Source organism: Scyliorhinus canicula, chromosome 14, assembly GCF_902713615.1.
Source record: "Scyliorhinus canicula chromosome 14, sScyCan1.1, whole genome shotgun sequence".
In the NCBI taxonomy this organism is placed as follows: Eukaryota; Metazoa; Chordata; class Chondrichthyes; order Carcharhiniformes; family Scyliorhinidae; genus Scyliorhinus; species Scyliorhinus canicula.
The window spans coordinates 124,014,695-124,036,109 of NC_052159.1; the positions used below are offsets into that span (position 1 = coordinate 124,014,695).

The 21,415-nt window shown below is 48.3% G+C and overlaps 1 protein-coding gene across 2 annotated transcripts in view; it reads right to left on the reverse strand.

The window, feature by feature from the left end:
• The window catches only part of gpc6a (glypican 6a), a 1,200,543-nt gene that overhangs the window by 602,533 nt on the left and 576,595 nt on the right, over positions 1-21,415 (reverse strand). The window lies entirely within an intron of this gene.

Below are 21,415 nucleotides of genomic sequence, written 5' to 3' on the forward strand. Positions count from 1 at the left end.
GTTAACCACCACCTTCCCAAGGGCAATAAGGGAGGGGCAATTAAAGCCAACATCCCACGAATGAATAGAAGAAAAGTTTATGCTATGCAAAGATTCCAGTCGCATTAAATAGGATAGATTTTCATTCTTCGATGGGTAAATCGCCACTGGATAGGAATTACAATCAGTGTAATGGTTGTGTTATGGACAGGAATGGTTTGATTTTAAACAGCCCTAATTCCTCCCCTTGCCACCTGATTGAGTTTGTTCACACACACTCAAAATCCAGGCCGGGGGGGCGGGGTGGGGGGAGTGCGCCATGTAACTCCTGATGCATCCACACAATAAGAGAGGACTAGAGAAAGAATTACAAGGATCACAGGATAAAAGACTTCACATGAGTCAGAGTCCTGAATCAAAGTCCAATGGTGTATTCTTTCACAGAGGTTGGCAGGCTGATGACTGCCAGTCAAGATGACTGCCACAATAGGATAGGCAGATAGAGATGAATTTCTTCGATACTTCTAGATTAGTTCCTTTTGTTGAGGTTGATAGGAAGACATAGATTCAGCCAGTTAAAAGTCTATGACCAGTTTTTGTTTTTAATTTTAAGAAATAGCCATATTGTTATATATATTTAATAAAAGTCTTAGCTCTGGGACATCTGTCCAAACGTTTAATGTTCTTATATCAAATTCTACTCTGTAATACATTAATGCAGGCTTGAATATGTCTATTTTAAATTGGAAAATGGTGGGCCCCCAAACATACACTACACACTGGTCTATACTTTCCACAGGGTGGGGTGGGCCTTGTGTTTACACCAGAAATGATCGGCTGAGCTTTATGGTGCCATTTGCGAGCAGGAGGCGAGCATCGCAGCACATCTAGACTCGGGGTGCACACCTGCTATGTCAGGGACAGCAGCCAACAGCCAGAAGTTTATTTGATGGAAATTTTCCACTGCAGCTGAAGGACCCAGTACTTCACTCTCTTTGTCAACACAAGAACACTGGGCATTAGGGTCTAATATAGCGAACACAGTTTCCAGTGTCGAAATGGTCTCTTTCAATGTTGTATCATTAGAAAACACAGGACTGCAACTCAGTGTGACGTAGCCTCTGGCTACATTTCAGCTCTCTTAAGAGGAGAATGTGTGCTGCACCCCCACCTCCTCCAATATGACAACATAACTAAGATACAAGATTTACCGGGCGCGATTCTCCGCTCCCGGGAAAAATCATGAAGGCCGTCGTGAACTTGGCTGAGTTTCACGATGGCCCCGGAGCCCGCTCCTCTCACCGAATTCATCCCCACCCGGGGGGCTAGGAGCGGTGCTCCGTTATTCTCGGCCGCCGGGCCTTGACGCTTGCGTCAAGGCGGCGCCCCGAGAATGACGCGACAGCGGTGCCTATGTGACGTCAGCCGCGCATGCGCAGGTTGACCGGCTCCAACCCGCGCATGCGCGGCTGACATCACGATGGCTGACAGCTCAAACCCGCGCATGCGCGGTGGCCGTCTTCCCCTCAGCCGCCCCGCAAGACGTGGCGGCTTCATCTGGTGGGGAATGAGCACCACGACTGTGCTCGGGAGGGGACAAACCCGCGATCGGTGCCCACCGATTGTCAGGCCGGCGTCTCAATCGGTCGCACTATTTCCCATCCGCCGCCCCGCAAGACGTGGCGGCTTGATCTTGCGGGGCGGCGGATGGGAAATAGTGCGACCGATTGAGACGCCGGCCTGACAATCGGTGGGCACCGATCGCGGGTTTGTCCCCTCCCGAGCACAGTCATGGTGCTCATTCCCCACCAGGCCCCCTACAAGCCCCAAAATGGGCTTCTCACGGCGATTTCACGACGGCAGCGACCAGGTGTGGTTGCCGCCGTCGTGAAACGGTCGCGAACGGCAGGCCGCTCGGCCCCTCCGGGTCGGAGAATTGCCGGTCGCCATGCAAAACGGCGAGCGGCGATTCTTCCAAACGGGGTGGGAGAATCGCGGGGGGCGCCAGGGGGTCGTGAAATTAGTCGAGGGGCCCTCCCGCGATTCTCCCACCCAGTGTGGGGAGCGGAGAATCGCGCCCACAGTATTTGGAATAATAGATGTAAACTTTGTGATGACTGGGAGATGTTTGGAAATTGGGTCAAAGGTATAGTGGGCAATTAATGGGTTAACAGCTTGAGGTAAAACTGCTAGCACTGTGTCAAAGATATGCACCCACACATGGCCTGAGTTACATTGTTCCATCAGACTTAAACTCGTTAATGGGAATAAAGAGGATACCGCTGTTCAGCTGGGGTGATCCACTCAAGATTCATTGTCCCCTGGGACACTCTTGTCTGACCAGCCATTAGCCCAATATGGAGTCTCATGGCCTCTTTTGTCCGTAAATTGGAGATTAGTTGAATATTCATAACATGGTCCTGGTGACTTGTGTAAATGGGAGTGGGTAATCAAAAGTCCAGATAGCGATGATGAGTTCAAGTCTGGAAACGGCTGGACAGAACCTGTCTGAACAGATGGGGAGGAGATGGTGGGGGAGGGAGAAGGAATTAGAGAACGATCTGAAGTGGCCATGAAAACCTTTTAGACAGGCTTTTAGACAAGATCTGAAACAGGCTTATTACTAGCAGGAATATGGGGCGGGATTCTCCGACCCCCCGCGCTGGAATCGCGGACAGTGCGGGGGCATAGAATAGCCGTTCACACCGGCCCGACGGCACCTCCACGATTCTCCGCGGACCTGCCAGTCGCCCGCGCGCAGTCGCCATGGCGCCGGTTGGAGGCTGCTTAAAGAGACCCCCGCGACGATTCTCCACGGGTGACCGGCCAAACTCCCGTCGAGTTCCGCCGGTGCGGTTCCAACCTGGGTCCAGGCTCATGATCGGGGGCTTCCGATCGGCGGGCACCCGTCATGTTGCTCGGCGCCAGGGCGGAGACGGCTGTCGCGCACATGTGCGGACCTGCGCAGGCCGTGCTCTCCAGCACTCCAGCGCTGTGCTGCCCCCCTGAAAACTGCTGAATTGCTGGGCCACTCCCCTGCTCCTTCCCCAGAACCCAGCAATTTTTGCTCCTTCAGGTATTGAAACAATTCTCTTTTGAATGTTATTGAAACTGATTCTCCCACACTTTTAGAAATTGCAATCCAGCTGATATTGCCTCTGGTTATTTAGCCAAATCGTCCCTTCTGCTTATCATCTCGGCCATGGTCTGTAAATGAAAATATCATTTTTGCCCCCCGTATAAGTGGGGTTGAGAGCTGAATGTTCATTTTACATGCTGTTTAATGGAAAATTGTGTGTTAGGATGCATGGAAGCTGCTCTTGTTAGGTTTGAAGTTTAAAACTTTAAATATTATTTTCCTTTTGTTGTAATAAAGTAACCAAGCCCTATTTCTCATGTAATCTCACCTGGAGCGAATCAGTCTTTCCACATAGTCTTAAAAATAAAAATAAAACATTGTGCTTCTGGTCCAGTATTTAAACCAGTGTTGGAATCTGGTCTGGCCTCTGCAGCAACTTGCATTCTAACATGTGTGCTCCAAGGTATTGGAATTCACGTGCCTATTTCTGCTTCCCTATGCAAACGCTTCCCTTACTTAAGGGTACATCCGAACCATTTGTCTCTGTTCACACCATACTTCAGGAAGATCTGTCAGATCTGACAGATTATGAATTGCCTGAGTATCACATGGGGCCCAATGATACCAGGAGCTGTGATCTCCACTATACTCCTGCCCCCAAACTGGCTAAAATTCTGGACGGGAAACAGAAGGAGCCCCTGGAGGGCAACACCAACTCCCCACCATCATTTAACAGTCAGTTGGCAGCTAACAGGCAGAACTTCTGCTGTTCTGGACCAGGAAGCACAGCAGCACAGTGGTTAGCACTATTGCTTCACAGCTCCAGGGTCCCAGGTTTGATTCCCGGCTTGGGTCAATATCTGTGCGGATGCTGCCATTCTCCCTGCGTGCGCGTGCGTTTCCTCCGGGTGCTCTGGCCCCCTCCCATAGTCCAAAGATGTACAGGTTAGGTGGATTGGCCATGATAAATTGCCCTTAGTAACCAAAATGGATGGGTGGTGTTACTGGGTTACGGGGATAGGATGGAGGTAGGGTGCTCTTTCCAAAGGCCGGTACAGACTTGATGGGCCGAATGGCTTCCTTCTGCACTGTAAATTCTCTGATTCTCTGAGGCACAGCTTCAGAAAGTTGCCAGCCAATCATAGAATGGCAGCTCTGCTGTACTGGAGTGGGGACCATTGCCAGCGCTGCAGTCAGGGCTTGAAGTGGTATGTTGCATGGCATGTTGTGTCGTATCAAGCCCAGCAAGTGAGTTGGGGTCTCCCCGGGTGCATAGCTGGTAGACTACAGTGAGGCGGGGGCGGTGGGGGGATTGTTCGGGTGGGTTTTGAGAGGCCATGGTTGGGGGATGGGGGGGAACCTGAGACAGACTCTCATGTGACTAGGAGACTCCACTCCCTCCCCCACAAGCCCATGCAGGAAACCTACTGTGCCAGGTGTCTGAATGAACCTCAGCCGCAGATGGTTATAATTGCTTTCAAAACCTTTGGCAGAGGAGCATATAATACAACAATTGGTGAATTTCTGTATTTGACTCAACAAGTCTGAACTGGTTTGTTTGAAGGACAAATCTGTTAATGCCAATTCCTCCATATCCCTGCAAAAGACTTTTACTCCAAGCATGTATCCAATATTCAATGACTGAAATTGTTTTCACCACCAGTGCCTTGGAAATCATAACAATTCAGCATAAAAGAATAATTTTTCTCATGCTGCCTCTCATTCTTTTGCTCACTACCTTAAATCTGCCCCTTCTGGTTATCAATCCTTCATTTCACTTTATTTACTCCATCTAAATCCTTCATCATTTTCAACAACTCTACCAAATCTCATCGTAGCCTTCTCTGCTCGAAGAAGAATAACCCCAGATTTTCCAGTCCATTCACATAGACAGAATCATTAATCACTGCAGTACAATGCCTGTGGGAAACCCGGAAAATAACTAAAATTACTGAATTATCCCCAGGTGATGAAATTACAAACGGGATTCCACTTTTTGTAGCTTTTACTTGAACACAAACCAGAACCAATGTAAGTGACACCTGAGTTAACAGGCAAGTGAGACTTCAAATAAAAAGGTAAATGTTATTTTCAATATTCGATACAACAAAGATGCGTCTTACACAACTACAAACATCACTCCTGGCACAAATATAACACTACCTAGTGCCATTGTTCCACAATGTGCTATTCCTTTGCAAGGTAGGTCAAGAGTTCTTTCCGGCAACAGATTTCATCTTCAATTTTCGTGGTTATGATTATTATCAGTAAGCCATACTTCCACAAACTCTGTCTCCCTCAGTTGACATCAGTCCTGACAGTGTAACTTTCCATATTTCCTTTTCCTCCAATCAGCCGGTAACACCCTGGTTCACAGTTTGGCTACTTTTAAGAAAGGATTCACTATCTAGCTTCTCAGAGCTAGTCACATATCTTTTCAAGTTTTAGACCTTTTTCGGCCAGCTTGCACAGTACCGCCAAGGGCTCCTGTCTCCTTTTCTGTCAAAAAACAGAAAAACTGACCCCCTTCCTCAGAGTCATTTGCTTCTTCTCCTCATAATAGTTCTCAGTGTTCCTCGTTCTCTATCTCTCTCTGTTTTTTAGTTGAATCTGCATTGATGCGTGAATGACCTTCACTCTGCATCGCCTCTGCTCGTTACTGCATCTGCAGCTCTCCTTAGTGTCTTCCAGCCATGTGGCAACTTTCTTAACTCCCTTCACGTTGGTACTGTTTCTCGGGTCAAGATCGCCAGGTCACCTGGTCCAGTATTTCTTATTGTCCAAGTAAATTACAATTGATATCTTTTACAATTGATGTGAACTCTTAATAAACCCTTTCAAACATAATTAAGATTCCACAGAGCATTTTAAAATTAAACATTTTCCTTCCTTTTTTCGGTTGAAGGCCATCATAAAGAGAACCATTCCAGTAAATACCCTCTCAAAAGCCTTCATGTTTTCCTCAATGTGGTGCTCAGAAATGGAAACAATACTCCAGCTAGAGCTGAACTACAGGTCGAGTATTCTTTATCCGTAAATTCAAACCTACCCGAGAAATGCACATCATGTCAACCCTCATTGATTTTTATCGCAGCAAGTTTACTTGTTTGTCTGCACAGTTCACCTTGCGATTTTTGTGTTGAGCATATCAAAATGAAACTCAAAAAGACACTGCATTTATTACTCAGTGATACACCTTACTTCTGTAGCCATTTTATTTGTTTTAGAACAGTGCTTTTCAAACATTCTTTCCCAGGACTCACTTTTGCCAACTGCCGACCTCCGGGACACATGCCAGCCGACCTTCGCGAGACACACCACGTTCGCATACTTTTCTCACAATCTAATTCTAATCAGGTTCACAGGAGGAGAGGGCAATACAAATATCAGGTGCAGACTGCAGACAGTTCTTTTGTGCCACCTTCATCTTTGTGAGAATGGAAAATCGAACCTCACAAATGTAGGTCGTCATGAAGGGCAATAGCAACAAAATGCTTGTTTTACTCAACATTGGATACTCCTGGGAGATGCGACTCGAGAATGCTGACAGCCTCTTGGGCCTTTGGCGTGTGTTTAATGTGCTATCACAGGTCACATACAGTAACGTAGTCTTTTCATTTGGAGTCAGCTGTAAGTTACTAACTGACTCCGATGTTTCAACCTCAAAAATATTTTTTCACTTCTTTTTCAAAATCTGAAACATCTCTCATTTGTCAGTATGCCCCTGCACATAAGGCACATGGGCTTTGCATCCTTAATTGCACTGGCACAATTGACAAAACCGTACCTGAAGAAATCATCTTTACACTGCTTTGACCCTGACATAAATTTCTTCTTAGCAGGCTGTTCACCAGAGACCCTGGAGCTCTTTACAGAACTAGCAGTTATAGGTGACATGCTGGCACAGTGATTCGCACTACAGCCTTGCGACACCAGGGATCCGGGTTTAGTTCCGGCCCTGGGTAACTTTCTGTGTGGAGTTTACACTTTCTCCCCGTGTCTGCATGGGTTTCCTCCAGCTGCTCCGGCTTCCTCCCACCAGTCCAAAGATGGTCAGTGTACTTTCCAAGGGTCGGTGCTGATCTGATGGGTCAAATGGCCTCCTTCTGTACTGTACGGATTTGTTGGGATTCTATGATTCTCCCCAAGTCTATGTGCGTTTCCTCCGGGTGCTCCGGTTTCCTCCCACAGTCCAAAGATGTGCAGGTTAGGTGGATTGGCTAAATTTCCCCTTAGTATCCAAAAGGTTAGGTGGGGTTACGGGATTCTGGGGATAGGATGGGGGAGTGGGCCTAGGTAGGCTGCTCTTTTGTGGGGTCAGTGTAGACTCGGTGGGCCGAATAGCATCCTTCTGCACTGGGATTCTATGATCCTATTCTCTGTCTTGCCCTGGACTTTCCTGACCAGCTCTTTCCAGCAGATTCAGTTGTGGGATCTTGGCCAGTAGGTACACTGCCTATCTGTATATCTGGCCATCTCTTACTTGTAAGAAAATGATTCATCTTCATAATGCCCTTGCCTTACTTGCTTGCAACTAGAAAATGAAAGAAGCTCTCCTCTGTGATTTGGCATGAAAAGCACACACATACAGGGGGTTTGATTCAAGTATACGTGCAGGGCACGTGACCAGCGCACTACTGCCGTAGATGGTCGGAAGTCTCCATACAGCCTTATTTCCTTCTCATTTAAAAATGCAGCAGCGAGGGGACTCAGCGGCCCAGTGAAATGATCCAGAGTCCTCAACCACCTAAAAAACATGAAGGCAGACATAATCTTCCTTCAAGAGATGCACCTGAGAGAGCAGGACCGACTCCGGGTAAGAAAGGGCTGGGTGGGATAGACCTACCATTCCTGTTATGGGACGAGGGCCAGGAGCATGGCAATACTGATCAGCAAATGGACGATGTTTAGGGCGACAAAGATGGTTACGGACCCAGGGGGACGGTACGTTGTGGTTAGCGGGACACTAGATGGGGCATCGGTAGTACTAATTAACGTGTGCGCACCCAACTGGAACAACACAAGCTTCATCAAGAAGACCATGGCAGAAATCCCTGACATAGTGACGCATCGACTAATCATGGGGGGGGGGGGGGGGGGGGGGAGACTTTGACTGTGTACAGGAGCCAACGACTGACAAATCAAACCACAAGATGGGGAAAACTGCAAACATGGCAAGGGAACTCAGTCACTTTATGGAGCAGATGGGAGCGGTGGATCCCTGGAGTCTTCCTTCTTCTCCCCAGTACACAACGTATACATCAGAATTGACTTCTTTGTGGTGGGGAAAACGGTGCTTCCAGGGATAGACAAAGTGGAATACTCCGCAATTGTGATATCAGACCGCGCTCCACATTACACGGACGTGCGGCTAGAGACGGGCAGGGCCCAACGCCCCACATGGAGGTTGGACGGTGCCTTACTAGCTGACAAGGCCTTCAATGAAAAGACATCGTGGGCCATAGCAGAATACACGGAGAACAATCAGAACGGGGAGGTCTCGCCTTCCACTTTTTGGGAAGCGCTAAAGGCTGTACTGAGAGGGGAAATCATCGCTTTCAAAGCACGAAGAGATAGGGAGGAAAGGGTGGCTAGGCAGCAGCTGGTCGACTCCATACTGGAGGTAGACCATAAATACTCCGAGGCCCTGACCGTAGAGATCCTGGCAGAGAGGAAAGAGTTACAAAGGAACTTCGATCTGCTCTCCACCAGGAAAGCAATGCACCAACTCCGCCACGCACGTGGGACTCTATACGAACACGGAGACAAAGCCAGCCGCCTGTTGGCACACAAGCTGAGAAAGGAGGCAGCCACCAGAGAAATTGCGCAAATCAGGGATACTAGAGGCGCATTGCAGAGCCAGAAAAGATCAACAAGACAATCAGGGCCTTTTACCAAGGGCTGTACACCTCAGAGCCCCCAATGGGGGAGGCCAGGATGAAACGGTTTCTTGATGGACAGGACATACCAGTCGTGGGGAGGGCAGAAAATGGGGCCTGGAAGCACCACGAGCACTGGGAGAGATCATGGACAGCATGAGCTCCATGCAGGCGGGGAAGGCACCAGGACCGGACGGATTCCCGGTGGACTTCTACAAAACATTTGCGACAGCACTGAGATATTCACAGACTCGCTGGCCAAGGGCACACCGCCACCCACGCTAGCACAGGCCTCAATCTCGCTGTTACCTAAGAAAGATAAAGACCGAACGGAATGATGGTCATACAGACCCATCTCACTGCTGAACGCATGTGCCAAAATACTGGCCATGATTCTGGGGGAGGGGGGGGGGGGGGGGGGGGGATTGCTAGGATCATAAAGAAGGTCTTACAAAAAAAACAAAGTCAAGGGGAGGGCTAGCCCTCCCAAATCTACAATTCTACCACTGGACGGCGACAGCCGAGCGAGTAAGGGGATGGATCAACGAACCAGAAGTCAAGTGGGTGCACGCGGAAGAGGCCTCCTGTAAGGGGACCTCCCTCGGGCCCTCGCCACGGCGGCACTCTCATCCCTACCCAAAAAACATTCCAGCAGCCCAGTGGTGATAGCCACCCTAAAGTCCTGGAACCAGCTATGGCAGCAATTTGGCCTGACCAAAATGTCAGACAGAGCTCCCATCTGTAACAACAGTTGGTTCCCACCAGCGCTGACTGACGCCACCTTCAAAAGGTGGAGACAGAATGAGGGGACACTGACAGTCAGGGACCTATACACCGACGGAAGGGTTGCGACACTGGACGAACTGACGGAGAAATTCCAGCTGGCCAGGGGAACAAGCTAAGGTACCTGCAGCTCAAAAACTTCCTACGAAAGGAGACAAGGACTTACCCACAACCACTACGACAGACATTACTGGAAGAGTTAATGGACGCAAGCATATTAGAGAGAGGAAACTGTAGCGACATGTACGACCGACTGGTAGAAGGGGCCAACACCGTACTGGACGCACAAGAAGGAAATGGGAGGAGGAACAGGGGATCGAGATAGGGTAGGGACTCTGGAGCGAAGCACTGCATAGGGTCAACTCCACCTCCACCTGCGCAAGGCTCAGCCTGACGCAACTAAAATTGGTACATAGAGCCCACTTAACAAGAACCCGTATGAGTAGGTTTTTCGGAGGTGGAGGACAGATGTGAACGGTGCCAAGGAGGCCTGGCCAACCACGCCCACATGTTCTGGTCCTGCCCAAGACTTGTGGAGTACTGGACAGCATTCTTCGAGGGCATGTCCAAAGTGGTGGGGGTGAGGGTGGAGCCACGCCCGAAAGTGGAGGTCCTCGGGGTTTCAGACCAGCCAGATCTATTCCTGGAGAGGAGGGCGGATGCCCTTGTCTTTGCCTCCCTGATCGCCCGCCGCAGAATCCTGTTCGGCTGGCGGTCAGCAGTACCACCCAAAGCTGCGGACTGGCTGTCCGACCTCCCGGAATCCCTCCAAATGGAGCAAATTAAATTCGCCATACGAGGGTCAGACGACAGCTTCCACAGAACGAGGGAGCCATTCACCCGATTGTTCCAGGGCATGTATTGTGGCCAACAAACAAGCAGAAGAATAGCCAGGTAGCCAAGAACCGGGGAAAGCAGCCAAAGCATGAGGGTGGGAGATAGAACGGGAGGGGGGGGTGGCGGATACAACTCATTCTAAGAGGAAGGAAAGGCGAACAATGGGGGGAGGAGGGAAGAGTCAGGGAACAATAGAAGAGAGCCAGGGAAACGTTAACCAACCTGACATCCATACAAACAGAGAAAAAGGAGAACACACGCGGAGGATGGGAGGGCCGGATAAAGCGGCAATACGCACGAGAAGACAACGGCAGCGAAATCTGACCAGGAGAAGCGAGGGGCAACACCGGCACCAGACCGACTCGAGGATTGCCCTCGGAAGTGCCTCGCCAGCACGAACGGATGCCTACTTACCTATATATAGATATATCATATCCTGTGTAAATAACGGCAAAATTTTTACATAGGATATACAGTGCAGAAGGAGGCCATTCGACCCATCGAGTCTGCACCGGCTCTTGGAAAGAGCATCCTACCCAGGGTCAACACCTCCACCCTATCCCCATAACCCAGTAACCCCACCCAACACTAAGGGCAATTTTGGACACGAAGGACAATTTAGCATGGCCAATCCACCTAACCTGCACATCTTTGAACTATGGGAGGAAACCGGAGCACCCGGAGGAAACCCACGCACACACGGGGCGGATGTGCAGACTCCGCACAGACAGTGACCTAAGCCGGAATCGAACCTGGGACCCTGGAGCTGTGAAGCGATTGTGCTATCCACAATGCTACCATGCTGCCCCTATATATATACTCTGTGCAAAAATCCAATAAAAAACATTTTTATTAAATGAAGCAGCGGCCACCACTCTCAAAAAAATGGCTGGTAACAATTGTTGGCCGCTTTTCAAGCGATCCTGACCACCGCGGGAATGCAACGTCCGATCGCTCCACGACCCTCTTGACACTCACTCGCGACCCACCATGGGTTGCGAACTGTACTTTGAAAAACCTTGCTTTATAATAATAATATTATTATCACAAGTAGGCTTACATTAACATTACAATGAAGTTGCTGTGAAAAGCCCCTAGTCACCACATTCCGACGCCTGTTCGGGTACACAGAGGGAGAATTCAGAATGTCCAAATTACCTACTGCACATCTTTCGGGGCTTGTGGGAGAAAACCGAAGCACCCGGAGGAAATCCATGCAGACACAGGGAGAACGTGCAGACTCCGCACAGACAGTGACCCAGCGGGGAATCGAACCTGGGAATATGGCGCTTTGAAGCAACACTGCTGACCACTGTGCTAACCTGCCTTTAGATTATAGCTAACCTAGGCTTACTCTATTGTACTGTAAGTTTATACGTAGTATATGAAAAACAAAATTACCTGAAATCCAAAATGCAACCACCCCAAGAGTTTGAGATAAAACACGCAAACTGTAACACTTTATAAAGGTTTTGCAAGTTTAATGTTTCAAAATTTGACAGTGCTACCAAAAGTGGAGGTGTAGTAAACACACAGAAATGATTCCAAATAACTGCAACAGGACATAGATAGACCAGCAGGATAGGAAAACATGTGGCAGATGGAATTTAATACAGAGAAGTGTGAGGTGATGTATTTCGGCAGAAACGATAGGGAGACGCAATAGAGACTAAATGGCATGATACTAAAGAGTGTTCAGGGACAGAGGGATCTGGGGATTCATGCATATTGACCTTTCAAGGTGGCAGGGCATGGTGAGTGAGCAATTAGCAAAACATATGACATCTTGGGCTTCATAAACAGAGATATTGAATGGAAAAGCCACAGCTTTATGCTGAACCTGGTTAAGCCACAGCTAGAGTATTGCATCTAGTTCTCGTCGTCACACTTTATGAAGGATAAAACTTTCCTTGAGAACGAGCTTGAAAGTATTGCTCTACAAGCAACTGACATAGACTTGATAGGCCAAATCGCCTACTTGGCAAACTGATTCCAAGATCATGGCGTTGTGTTTCACCATGATGGACAAACTTGATGGTGGCATCTCCCACTCTTTTGCGTTGTCCACTTTCTCCTTCAGGCTGTGATGCTCTACTTGCTGCATAAACTTCACGTTCTCTCTGATCGCCAAAACTTCAACTTTCTCACAGGTTTAACCATATTGCGGGTTTTGCATTTTCTTTCAGAGGGAGGTCTTGATGTCAAGTGACAGCTTTCTCCATGATTTTACACTCTAGTGTATTCCACTTTGATTGGTCAGCCCAGTCATAGTGCAACTTTAGACAAGTTCAACTCATCTGAAGTGACCCCCAGTGCAGCGTTTCAACTTATTCCAGGCACTGTTTTCTATTCTGCTGATGGGAATGGTTCACTGCTTCGACATTACAGGAATTGTGTGTCATCCAAGTTTGACTAATTGCGATTTCACTGCAGTCAAGGATGATTTTTCACTTAACAAATTTGTGATGGTTCCTTAATTGGTTCATACTTATCCAGGGGCTGTTAGCTTTTCCCTGAATTATTGAGTGGAATCTTGTGGAGGATAGAGGGGTCTCGCTTGCCGGCTGCAGAGATGGCAGCAACCCAGGCTGCATCCTTTGGGGAACCATGAGCCACTAGAGGTCCTCTCCCTGTGTTCAGGGCCCTGGAAGCGGAGGACCCACCTACCGAGAGCTGCCGGGAAATCAGAGGCGAACAGCTATTTTGCTCAACAGTGCCATGGGGACGCGGTGGCTGCTGCCAGAATGACAGCCACCATGAGCCCACGATTGTGGAGCGACCTTGGCCACAGGTAAATCGCGGCAGGAGGGGGTTTGTGGCGTGGCTCTCAGTAGGTTCCCCCAATTCCCCAGTGCTCTCGGAGGAGGCCCCCCCAAATAAAAATACCCTCCTGGGAGATGACAAGCAGCCTGCATGGGTTTACATGGCCAGCCACAGCTGAGTTCATACTACTGACAGCAGGATGAAGGCTTTAAGTGATTGTTTATTGCAACCTAGCAGACCGGGAAGACTGACCACAGGCGTTCAGACTTATCAAAGTAGAGGCAGAAGGGCCTTAACCATGCTGCCTCCTGTTTGAATACCCTCTTGCCCTCCAAACAGGCCATCAGAGAGTGCTGTAAGATTGCACCCCTTGTTTCTGAAAGCTTCCTCACCACTGACTTTAAATCGGCCTATGATGGTCAGGTTAAACCATTGTTACCATTTCTGAATAAAGTCTAACATTTGCAATCCTCCTGTTCTCTGGAGCCACCCCTGCATCTGAAGAGGGCTGGAATAATCGCCCATTCTCCTAGCCTCCGCTCCGCAATCGTGCTAGGCGTGGGGGCGGAGAATGTGCGATCGGGTCTGATACCGCTCCCGCGATCGGGTCCGACGCCGCTCCCGCGATTCTCCGGGGACCGGAGAATCACCACCAATCGTACAGTCGACGCGGCCCCAGTCGAGAGCCATTGAAAGAGGCCACCGCAGCGATTCTCCGCCGACAACTGGCCAGGTTCCCGCCGCCGTGGTTCACTCACGGTTCCACCCAATGGGGGCTCGGAATGGTGGCTGAGGACTCAGTCCACAGCCGCCCTGGTGGGGCTGGGGGGATCCGTCACTGGGTGGGTCTCCAGGACGGTCAGGCTCGCGATTGGGGGCCACCGATCGGCGGGCGCGCGCGATCTATGAGGGGGTCTCTATCGTCGGGGTTGTCCCGCAGTGTGGGTCCGCCATGTTGTGCGGGGCCGCGGCTGGAAGTGCAGGGCACCGGATCGGCAGCCAGAGCTGCGGGGAGCACTCCGGGACCCTGTTTTCCCCCTGCAAATCAGAGAATCACCCTGGACATCCTGCAGGAAAGTCCAGAGTGATTTGCACCATTTTCTGGCAGGCATGGGGACATAGCCCCATTTTCAGAGAATTCCACCCATTATAACTAGCACCTCCACATTTTCTACCTTTAGTTCTTTTGACAACCATGTAACTATTCCATCTAGACAGAGTGACTTATCCACTTTCAGCACTTCTGGTCTTTTTAGTGCCTCCTCTTTATCTATTTGATCTCATCCAGTATCATCATTTACTTTGGCTTTGACAAAGTCCTCTTCATTATTAAGCACCAATGAAAGTATTTCTGCCTCCATTTCTTCATCTTGTAAGGATCTTCATGTGGGCGGCACAGCAGCACAGTGGTTAGCATTGTTCCTTCACAGCGGCAGGGTCCCAGGTTTGATTCGCGGCTTGGGTTACTGCCTGTGTGGATTCTGCATGTTCTCCCCGTGTCTCCGTGGATTTTCTCTGGGTGCTCTGGTTTCCTCCCACAAATCCCAAAAGATGTGCTGTTACGTGAATTGGACATTCTGAATTCTCTCTCAGTGTACCCGAACAGGTGCCGGAATGTGGTGACTGGGGGCTGTTCACAGTAACTTCATTGCAGTGTTAATGTAAGCCTACTTGTGACAAAAATATTATTATAATTATATTTAAACTTTGCTTTCGTTCTGTAATTCCTTTATGCTCTGTTATGCTGGCTTGTACAACACTGAAGCCCTTACTTTTAAACAAGGACACCCCAGTATAATGTCCTGTTTAGACTGGTCGAAGACACCCCTCTGTGCAATGTATTATATGGTCTGGCCCAAGGAGGCCCCCGGGGCAATGTGTTATTTGTCCAGCAACCAAACGGCTCCATTAAAATCCCGGGACTTGGCAAGTATCCGATGCGGATTAGCCCAGATTGTTCCGGAAGGGCCCTTGCTGTGTGACTCTGTCTGAGTGGGTTTCAGTTCGAACCAAACCCAGGAGCTGAGTAGGATTCTTTTCAATGTTTCTTCCAGGAAGCATCTCTCGCTCTCTCATATCTCGGATGGAGCTCCCGTCAGGTAAATAGAGCAGCCAGTGTTTTCTCTATATCCAGCTAGTGAGTACTTAAGGTCTGCAGACAGACCAAGGTGGGGTGGGGGGGGGGGGGGGGGGGGGGGGGTGGGGGGGGGGGGGGGACTTTCTCCCTTTAAGATGACTAGAATACTCTCAGATCTCGTGAAAGTTGCTGCTCTGATACTCTGTTTAACTGAGATAAGCTGTTGGTCAGCCTGCTGAAGCTAACAATAGATAAGCAACTGAACAGACCTGAATTGCATCTTCCTTGGTAAGACTCTGATCAACACAATCTAAAGTGTCACGCTAGAGGGGATCCCACAGCCTGAGAACCTTACCTGAAGGTTACAGCCAGAAGATCCAAACCCGCTGGTGGTTTCAACACACCGTGTCCCGAGAGGATAGCCGACTACAAAGACTACAACCGCAGCAGAGAAGATACTCATCTCTTGTCCCCATTTAATCCCCCCATTATTTTAATCATTGCCTTCCCCACTATCTGCCTGTCTTGTCTGTCTGTGGGTAGAGGATGGGACAGTGAAGGGAGGAGGGGGATAATTTGATTAGCAGATCATTGTTCTGTTATCACATTACATGTTTATCTCTTCTGTTGCTGTAAATAAACAGTTTTTTTTGCACTTTACTTACACATTTGGTGCCTGTCAGTCATTGGAGCAGTCAAGGGCCAAAGATCTCAAAAAATATTAATATGAATTATTGGTTAATTCACCTATGTTGGGACTCCGGGGCTGGAATTAAGCGTGCACTCGTTCAAGGTGTCATAACAATCTTGATCCTTAATCAGCCTCACCACTCCTCAGACAATGCTTTTACTTTTAATTTGCATATAGATGACCTTAGGATTCCCTCTTATCTTAGCTGCCAGTCTATTTTCGGACAATCTCTTTGCCCTACCATTTCTTATATTAGTAATCTTTATCTGAATCTGTGACAAATGATATTCAGTATTATTTATGCACAGTTCCCCCACTTGTCCCCTCAGACCAAGTATTTGTTACTGCAGTATCTTTCCAGACACTGTAATATCATGTTTGACCCGGGGGTGGTTGCAGAAGATCGAACAGGCTTCATGAAGGGCAGGCAGCTCGCGAGTAATATAAGATGGCTGTTGAATGTGGTGATGAATGCGTTGAGAGTTCTGGGGCGGAATTCTCCGCCAGGCCCGACGCCGTCGTGAAACCCGGAAAGGTTCACGACGGCGTCGGAGGCCGCTCCTGGCCCCCTACTCTCCCCCCGCCGGAGGGCTAGGAGGGCCGTGCCATGAATCTCGGCCGCCGGGCCTTGTCGCTGGCGTCAAGGCAAGGCGTGCCGAGAATGACGCGGCCGACGTGCCTAATGACGTCAGCCGCGGCTGACGTCACGACGGCTCAAACCCGCGCATGCAAGACGTGGCGGCTTGATCTTTGCGGGCGGCGGAGGGGAAAGAGTGCGTGGGCACCGATCGCGGGCCAGTCCCCTCCCGAGCACGGTCATGGTGCTCACTTCCCACTCCGCCCCCCAGAAGCCCCAAACAAGCATCTGGCGCCATGTTCACGACGGCAGCGACCAGGTGTCGTTGCCGCCGTCGTGAACCGGTCGTGAACGGCAGGCTGCTCAGCCCATCCGGGTTGGAGAATCGCGGGCCGCCGTGGTGGGGGTTTGGGAGAATAACGGGGAGTGCCAGAGCGGCCCTCCCGCGATTCTCCCACCCAGCGTGGGGGCGAGGAATCGCACCCCTGGTACCTGAGGTGGTGGTGTCCAGGACGCAGAGAAAGCATTTGAACGGGTGGAGTGGCGGTACTTGTTCGAAGTTTTGGGAAGGTTTGGGTTTGGGCAGAGATTTCTGGCATGGGTGCAGTTACTATATGTGGCGCCAAGAGTGAGGGTGAGGACGAATGATATGAGCTCACGAAGCAGTGACGTACACAGGAGTACGAGGCAGGGGTGCCCGCTGTCGCCGCTGCTGTTTGCGCTGGCCATAGAGCCATTGGCAATGGCTCTCAGGGGGTCGACAGATTGGAAGGGGATAAAGAAGGGGCAGAGGGAGTATCGGGTTTCGCTCTGTGCTGATGACCTCTTGCTGTATGTTTCGGATCCGTTGGAGAGTATGGGATGGATTATGGGCCTGTTGGGGAGGTTTGAATGGTTCTCGGGATACAAACTGAATGAAGGGAAAAGCGAGGTATTCCCGCTGAATGAGCTGGCACAGCGGGCTAATTTAGGAGGGATGCCATTTACAGTAGCGAGGGATAGGTTTAGGTACTTGGGGATTCAGGTAGCGAGGGAATGGATGGGGCTCCATAAGTGGAACTTAACAAAGCTGGTAGAGGAGGCCAGGGAGGATCTTAAGATGTGGGATACACTGCATTTAACGCTGGCGGGGATTGTCCAAATGGTGAAAATGTATATTCTGCCGAGGTTCTTGGTGAAAATGTTTATCTTTCAGGCTCTCCCGATCTGTATACCAAAGGCCTTTTTTCGGAAAGTGGACACAATCATCTCTGACTTTGTATGGCGGGGAAGGTGCCAGGGGTGGGGAGGACCCTACTACAGAGGCAGAGGCAGCAGGGGGGGTTGGCGTTGTCGAACTTGCTTCATTATTATTGGGGATGTTTGTGACCGTGTTTGTGGAGCTGATCGCGGGGCAGTGGTGGGGCGGGGGGGGGGGATAGTTGATTGTTGGGAAGAATTTTTCCCAGGGTGTTTATTTGCTGTAACCTACTTTGATACAAGTTTGAATAAAATGCGTTTTAAAAAAAAGTAATATCATGTTTGAATTATTCTAATGTGGCATTTAGTGCAAAGCACATAATGTTCGTAATTCTTATTCAACTGCATGAACAGTGTATACAGAATGCAAATCAGCATGGATTCAAAATGTCATCAGCTGTTCAACATATTGAATCTATTGGTGTGAACTCCAATAGAACACAATTAGTCAGCAGAAAGCATAATTCCTACAGAAAGAGTCAGTGCCAATGCCTATTCTGAATGTGGAATGGCCTACCTCATCATGCAGAACCCAGTCGAGCTGAGAATAGACCAACCTGCCGGCTTAAACTGAATGTGTTTGTGTGACAGGCAGCCAGGGGACTCATACCAGAGAAGGGTCAAGCCAATTGTACTTCAGTTTCCAGCCTGTACCAGAAAGCATTGATTGTCAAGTACAAATGGTTTGCACTAAGAAAAGAATTAACCTGCAGGCAATACATTTATGCCGTGAAAGACAATCCTGTATTTAAAGAGAGCACAGGTTAATTCACGTGACAAGTGCATGCAAAATTTATTCAAGACATATTAAGTAGAACAATTCATTATTTGTGAAAACAATTTTAACTAGACTGCTAAAGTAGATTCAAGGCCACAAACCAGTCACTAACATCAACCAAGAATACTTCATCATTATTACCATTCACTGCATCTGTACAAAACATTTCTGAAAGCCAAAAAATTGAGTAGGTTATGTCCAACGTTCTGATATAACTCAATCAGCTTTTTCAATATATTCATGTGAATCGATCTGTCATGTCTTTAAATCATAATATTTTCTCTGCAACAAATGCAGGCTGGATATTTAAACCAATTTAAAACACAAAGGGGGAAATGTGGAAGTCTTAGCAGTAATATGAACAACCAGTTTTCCGTAGAATTCCAGCGAATCCCTGCAGTGCAGAAAGAGGTCATTTGACCCTCTGAAAGAATATTCTACCGAGGTCCACTCCCCTGCCCTATCCCCATAACTCCACATAACCTGCCCATCCTTGGACACTAAAGGGCAATTTTAACATTGTCAATCCACCTAACCAGCACATCTTTGCACTGTGAGAGGAAACCATAGCACCCAGAGGATACTCACATATAGAACCTGCAAACTCCACACAGTCACCCAAGGCCGGAATCGAACCTGGGTCACTGGCGCTGTGAGGCAGCAGTGCTGACCACTGTGCCACCGTATTAATTACTATGAATTGGTAGTGGAAATTTGCAAAGATAAATGAGGACTCCAAATTATGATGATAAAGCCTCAAGTCACAATTTTACTGCTTCATTTGCACTTAGAGACACATTACAATGTGACGGTTTGCTGACTGATGATCTTCTCCAGTTTATTAAAGTTTAATGGACCCATTTATTACTCTCATATATTTCATACTTTCAGGCTGTTACAGAACAGTCACCCTCCCTTTGTAATATTCCAGATTTCTTTCTTCATGTCGAATGCATCACGTGAGTTTTCACCAATTGCAGTTCCATTTTTAATGTTCCCAAGGTCTGTTAGCTGCAGAATTCCTTCCCATTTGTCAGATTTCTCAAAATATATGGTAGCAGTTCTTTCGATAATAAGCTGTTGGTGTTTATGAGTCAGATTTAGTGGTTTCAGCTGCTTTCTTCAATCTTCACTGCTCTTTTTTGGGGGAAATAAAATTGACCAGTTCAAATTCCTTTACTTGGGGCAAATGCAATCAATGCATTAAAATCTTCTTCCACATCAATCAACTAATTATGAAATAGAGTGATTAGAGAAATAAATTATATAGAATATGAAATGTGCATTTCAGACACTAGTTGTTGCACTAAAGCAGAACTAATCTGCAATAAGAGAAGATTTTGCGATGCTGTTACTATGTGTCTTGACGTAGGTTTTCAGAGACTGAACATCTGCACTCAACAGAACAATACGTTTGTGCAAAGAACTGAATTGAAATTTCTCCCAAATTACTCGTCACTAAAATTAATGCACCATGCTCTTAAATTCCTGATGCATTGGCGTGGAACCTGAACGTGCCAAAATCCGACTACAAGTCCTCAGATTCAGAATGCCAATTGGACAAAGGCAGGAATCCAGCCAGAAAAAGATCAGATTGAAGGGTAATAAATGACAGTAGTCAACTCACGAAAGGGTAAGGGTGCTTTGTGATCATGCAAAAGGGCTCCATCCAGTTAAAGAGACAAGCAGTAGTGGAATGATAGAAAGGAAATTGTGGCTAAGACAGTGGACAGGGGAATGCCTATGGATGTTGTTTATAGATCATAGATTTTACACTGCAGAAGGAGGCCATTCAGCCCATTGAGTCTGCACCGGCCCTTGGAAAGAGCACCCTACCCAAGCCGACACCTCCACCCTATCCCCATAACCCAGCAACCCCACCCAACCTTTTTGGACACTGAGGGAAATTTAGCATGGCCAATCCACCTAACCTGCACATCTTTGGACTGTGGGAGGAAACCGGAGCACCCGTAGGAAACCCACGCAGCCATGGGGAGAAAGTACAAACTCCGCACAGACAGTGACCCAAGACGGGAATTGAACCTGGAACCCTGGAGCTGTGAAGCAACTATGCTAACCACTGTGCTTTATATGGACTTCCAGAAGGCATTTGATAAAGTCCCACATTAGAGACTGTTAGCTAAGTTAGAAGTCGATGGAATTGAGACAAATTACTGACATGGCTGGGAAATTGGTTGATTGGCAGGCAATAGAAAGTAGGGATAATGGGTAGGTACTCAAATTGGCAGGATGTGCCCAGTGGTGTCCCACAGGGATCTGTGTTAAGGCCTCAATTGTTCACTTTATTCGTTAATAACTTGGATAATAGTATAGAAAGACGTATATCTAAATTTGCTAATGACACAAAGTTGGATGGCAGTATAGACAGTGTAGATGACAGCATAAAATTACAAAGGGACATTGATAAACTAGGTGAATGGACAAAACTGTGGCAGATGGAATTCAATGTAAACAAGTGTGAGGCTATCCATTTTGGACCAAACACGGAAAGATGGTATGAAGTTAACTTCAGTGAATGCCCAAACAGACCTGGGGGTTCAGGTGCATAGACCTTTAAAATGCCATGAACAAGTGCAGAAAGTAATCAAGACGGCTAATGGAATGCTGGCCTTTATATCTAGAGGACTGGAGTATTGGGACACAGCAGTTATGCTGCAGTTTTACGAAACCTTGGTTTGACCCCACAGACCCCTGTGAGCAGATCTTGGAATC